At 34.3% G+C, this 5,628-nt stretch overlaps 1 long non-coding RNA gene across 1 annotated transcript in view; it reads right to left on the bottom strand.

Annotated features, from left to right (window-relative positions):
* The window catches only part of LOC127833646 (uncharacterized), a 9,305-nt gene extending 7,408 nt beyond the window's left edge, over window positions 1-1,897 (bottom strand). The window contains exons 1-2 of the long non-coding RNA XR_008027527.1: window positions 1,669-1,897; window positions 636-900 (exon numbers count right to left, since the gene is read on the bottom strand). This is a non-coding gene — a long non-coding RNA (uncharacterized LOC127833646). The remainder of the gene's footprint in view (window positions 1-635; window positions 901-1,668) is intronic.
* Window positions 1,898-5,628: the final 3,731 nt, after the last annotated feature.

Below are 5,628 nucleotides of genomic sequence, written 5' to 3' on the forward strand. Positions count from 1 at the left end.
AAATTGTTACATCTCTAAAAACGATTTTTGTCTATAATTAAATCACCTAAACAAGAATTAAATACTTTATTCTGAAACTTGATTACAATTTTATATGATAGTAATAAATCCAGATCCTTGTTCAATGGTGTAGATTTAGGTGTCTATATAATCCTGTTTTATGAGTCTGTAATACGCTAACAACATTTAAAACTGAAATTGAGTTGTGCGCTGTCGTTCGAGCTTGAACTTTCTTCATGAACAGAACATATCGTGGAATGCACAAGGGAAACATTGTGCAAATGTAGTATGAATTTTGTGTTTCGGAGTAAAGCTAAATGCGCTGTACAATTCAAGTCGGATAAATCGAATACGCGAGTCTTATACATATAACTGAATTTTCAATAGATAACACTATGTGCACACTAATTCTGTTTTGCCCGTAGCGTTCATAATCGCATTATTGTTTTCAATCCTCAAATTATGAGCAAACATACCGACAAACATTTCTCAAAATAGTTTGTTGTTGAACAAGCGATTAATTAACTATGCAAACTGAGATTAAGTATAGGCTTTCACATACTTATTAAATTATCCGAAATGTGCCTTCGGAGCTATCAATAGACAACTTACAGTGAACACAAAATCATGCATACCTTTACAAGATTGCTCATAGGTTGATTCCACAGCCTTGCTAGCATGTCCATCTATGGCCTTTATACAATTGGCTGTATGGTCATTCAGTTCATGTTTACATTTGTCTGTGTGTGACTTTAGATCCTTTTTACACTGTTTAAGGTACACCTGCATCTCATCCAGAGATTTATCAGCAATATTTTGAACTTTCTTGAGTGTATCGTTTGCCGCGTCTAGTAAATGAATCATTTCCCCCGTGGTTATCTTTAATGTCTCCTTTTGCAGCTGTTTTGGATAAAATATTTTTGAAATGTGAAACAACAAACACATATTACCCATTTAGCAAGTTTTACATAAAACCAGTATGTACAACTGTATGAAGAAGTTCTAGTTTTGTAATTGTAATTCTTCGTTTTAAAGCAATTATATATAAGTAGTTTAAAATGCCTGATACATAACTTCTCATTTAAGCTAATATTATTTATGTCATATCAACGATCTATTAAAATACACATCACCGTGGACAATAATTTCTGGATTAAAAAATCTAGCAGTTTGCTTTGACAAGTGGGGAAAACATGTAACGATCGACAAAAAAGATTTCAAGATGTTATGCGGCAATTTCACCATTATATGGTTATAGTTTATTTTAATGTTAGAGGCATATCCAGCCTGCATTCCATATTATAAATAATACATACGCTCAGTAATAAACTTGACGGAAACGTATACATTTTGGATACGTGTAGATTTAAATTCAACAAAAGCGAATGTTTTTGCAGTGTTTGTTTTGTCTCTACATATTAAGGACATTAGTGCATTTCAAATACGTATAATTAAAGTTGTCATCCAAAACGTTTTGTAGAAGTTTAAAATTCATGTGCCGGTAATAAATTATTGCGATAAATACACCGTTTTTAGGTATTTCATACAAATCATACGTGCTTTAATATTTTATTGCTGAATAGAAGTTTTGTTCGACCCTTATGTCCCTTATATTTTGAATACAAACGCACGCAACAAAAAAGTTTGTAAATGAACACTAACTTATACCTCTGCTAGTTTCTTCACAGCCTCCAGAGCAGTGACGTCAAGTGTAAGACTCGTTTGGTCACTAAGCAGGTTAGTCAGTGTTGTGAAGATGTCCTGGAGATCTGCGTCGGTGACTTTACACTGGGACGAATGACGGACAGTTCTGCCAATTTCTCGCGCCTATAAAGACACGAAACATGTGTACTTTATCTAAGTATTGACAGACGTGGTTGTACCAACGTCTACATCTAATGCACGTGTGTAAGGAATGGTGCGTGCAATAATTTGATACATCCACACACTTTTACTAAGTACGTATAATAAAGGTCAGATACTTCCATTTTCGTTTTGGTAAGAAAATGTAAGGTCGTATAGAGTCAAATATATAAGCCCTGAATTATGCATATATATTAACAAGGCAGTTAACAGGTAACAAAACAGTCATAATTCAAGCGTTAATCAATGCAAATCTTATCTTATCCTCTGTAGACGAACAGCGATCACAAATATTGCAAATGTGCTCTGTGCTGTGTGCACTCAGTTGCGCTGACATCATGAAGTATATTAATAAATAAAAGTAGCGTTTTTGGTGGTTCCTTTTTATGATTGTCAAGTTTGATTGTATTTGTATTAGTTAAAATAGTTTTATGACATTTAGACTCTGAAGAATACAGTAGCCGAATAAAAAGGTATCTTCTAAGAACCAAGTTAAAGCTTGATTGATTTCCTTTATTTTGCTGTCCATATAGCAATTGTGGCATTGAATATTTTAAACAAATACCTTTGCTTTAAGTCAACATAAATCATACCCTGCTTGCCTCGAGAGACGGGCGGGTTATTCAAATTAAATATATTCCTCATCGCAGACAAATTTATGAAATACATTGAAAATCCTAATAGTTAACTTACTTTAGTCAGTAGACAGGGAGGACTGTGTTTTCCGGTAGAAATTGGAAAAGAAAACTTGTTATCGAAGTGTTTGCAGTTCATCATAAAACTGATGATTCCGTTGAAGTCTGTATCTTGGACTGAACACTTTCCAGTATATCCATCTGGAGGCAAATACGCCTTGGCAATTTCCCAATGATTACGTGCCCATTGCTCTGCACTTGTGTTTTTCCAAGAAGGAATGGAAAATTTGTGCAGAGTTTTAATTTCGTCGAGTACTTTATTACACACGTTAGTTGGACAAGGTCGAGGTTGCTTTGCTATGGTATCATGCATACCCTTACATACGCTGTTTATACCTCGTTTATTGCATATTCCTGGTGTTGGGCATTTCAGCAAGTTTGCGGTGCAACAGCCAATGCACATAGCTGGAAACTGACCACTTGCCCAGACAGCGTTGTATATATTGGCATGTACAGTTTTAGCCTCGTTATCCGCGAACTGATCTAAGCCTGACTTTGCAATATCCACTGCCAGCCATGCCTTCAACCAGTTTGTCGTTCCTTTATCAGTGAAAACATCGACCAGACTCGACATTATGATTTAAGCCAAATGCGAGTTTTATAATAGATCACGCTGTTGCTCGAGCATCATCTATTAAACACAAACAGCAATTTACAGCGTTATCCAGTATATTAATGTCAGTTTAAAAATATTGCGTTATGCGTGGGGCGTATTGCAATTAAGAAATGTCGGCCAGCGTTAAACCAAAGCGGTTTGTATGGAAATGTACATAAATAAAACACGCCATAAACAATACAAAATTCTTAGATCTAAATAATTAAACGAAGATGTCAGAAGGTCCTATTGCACGTATTTGAAATCAAAAGACACATAATTTATTAAAATGGCCTTTGTAATGTGTGTGCAATAGCTTAATTTCTGACCAATTGTTCTTGCTACTTGTGTCGGATTGTGATGGGATGATTATACAGGGTTCAACTATAAGGCTGGCCCAAACAAAATTGTCTAGTAATAGCGAAGTTCTGATTAGTTATTCAGCTATGTATACGTATTAATATCACAAACGTCTAAGCAACCTGTTTCCTGAATGTTTTTATTCAAAACAAAATAAGAATATATAAAACAAACACCGAGTATTTTTCATGATTCATCGGTTTTATTAGACGCAAGGGAGAGCGTCCCGAATAAATTGCTTGGTTCAAATTTGTCAAGTTGACATGAATATTAATTAGCTTCTTATGACAATTCGGTGTCGTACATTAAGATTAAGATAAGATTTATTTTGAGTCGGCAAGACATAAATAGACAACATAAGCCATTAAGGCTTTTGAACCGACTATATAAACATGTGTATAAATGTAACAAGTATAAAACAGCTACAATATGGAAATAAAATATAGCAAAATTAAGTTAATAGATATGATATGCATGCTACTAAGTTAATGAAATCACAGTATTACATTCTAATAGTTTTCATACTATTTAAAGAAATATCGTGCAGGAGGCCGCTGATCTTGATCTATAAGTTGATCTAAAAAATAAAAAAAAAATAAAAAAAAAAATAAAAAAAAAATGCCGTAAAAAATTGTGAGTTTAAAGACTAAGAAGAAACCAAACACAAAATGAGTTAAGAAAGTGGGTAAACACGAGGTATCAAATTGAAACAGATTCGAATTGAACTGGTCAGCAGCTTCCTCACAAATAAACGGTTGCAAGTACACATAAGCAAATATAAAACTGACAAGCCCAGCAAGTACACATAAGCACATAAAAAACTGGCAAGCACACAAAGTACATATAAGCCCATATAAAACTGACAAGCACAGCAAGTACATATAAGCACATAAAAAACTGACAAGTACACATAGCACATACAAACTGACAAACACAGCAAGTACATATAAGCACATATAAAACTGACAAGCACAGCAGGTATATATAAGCCCATATAAAAACTGACAATCACAGCAGACAGAAGGTAGTTATAGATTTAAGGTAAAAGCAGATTTCATGCTCAACAAAATAATAGTGAAAAATGTTCATGGTAAAAATGTTCATGGACTGGCATCAAGCACATAAAGACTGACAAGCAAGGCAAGCTTTGGGTCGTAATTAGAATTTAAGTAAACAGATTACGTAACAAATAAAAAATAGTAATGAAAAGTGAATAATGTTTATTTGACTGTCACTGGTGTCATGCAACTGGCTCTAAACATACAACATTAATGCGTACATGTAATCACATAGACGGGTATACAAATAGGCCTAAGCATTTCAGCACAAACAAGCAGTACAAAATATTTATAGACAATAGACAATAGAAATCAACAGGGTAATGTTGAAACATGCAAATACAAAGAGCACAAAAAAGCGCAAAAAGCACCACATAAGCACAAAATAAGCACAATAAACATGAAAAAGAAGGGCACAGAAACTAGAAACTACTTATTTTGCAGTATGCTGTACCTGTGCTGTGGCCCTGTCCCAGGAACAAGAAGAACATTTACAGACATTTCCATTCCAAGACTGAATAAAATTTTGAATTGGTTATAATTTATGTTGGCTCTAAATTCTTCTGGGAGGGAATTCCACAGCACAGGGGCAGCATACCTGAAAGACTGCTTACCATAGGTTAAAGTTTTTACTCAAGGAATCTGTAAAATATTTGAATATCTAAAATTTATTGACAAATTTCTTGCGCAACTAAGTTAGTTAGTACTACAGGCGCAAGCCCGTTAAGAATTGTGTAGGTTTCAATAGCCACAATACGCATTCTTCTAATAAAAAGAGATGGAATTTTAACTTTTTGAAGCAAATCATGGCAAGATGAAGAATAATCATTGTAAACAAATCTTAGAGCCCTATCTTGCCGTCTTTCCATTTTCTTTGTATTGTTTTCCGAACAGAAATGCCAGGCCATTGGGCAAAGATTTTAATTGGATAATATAAAAGTATAACAAGATGTGTTTGTGAAACACAATGTCCCCCTATATGATGTTTGACCTTGTAGGATGACCTTGACCTTGACCATTCACCACTCAAAATGTGCAGCTCCATGAGATACACATG

The sequence above is a fragment of the Dreissena polymorpha genome, chromosome 6 (genome assembly GCF_020536995.1).
Source record: "Dreissena polymorpha isolate Duluth1 chromosome 6, UMN_Dpol_1.0, whole genome shotgun sequence".
Classification (NCBI taxonomy): Eukaryota; Metazoa; Mollusca; class Bivalvia; order Myida; family Dreissenidae; genus Dreissena; species Dreissena polymorpha.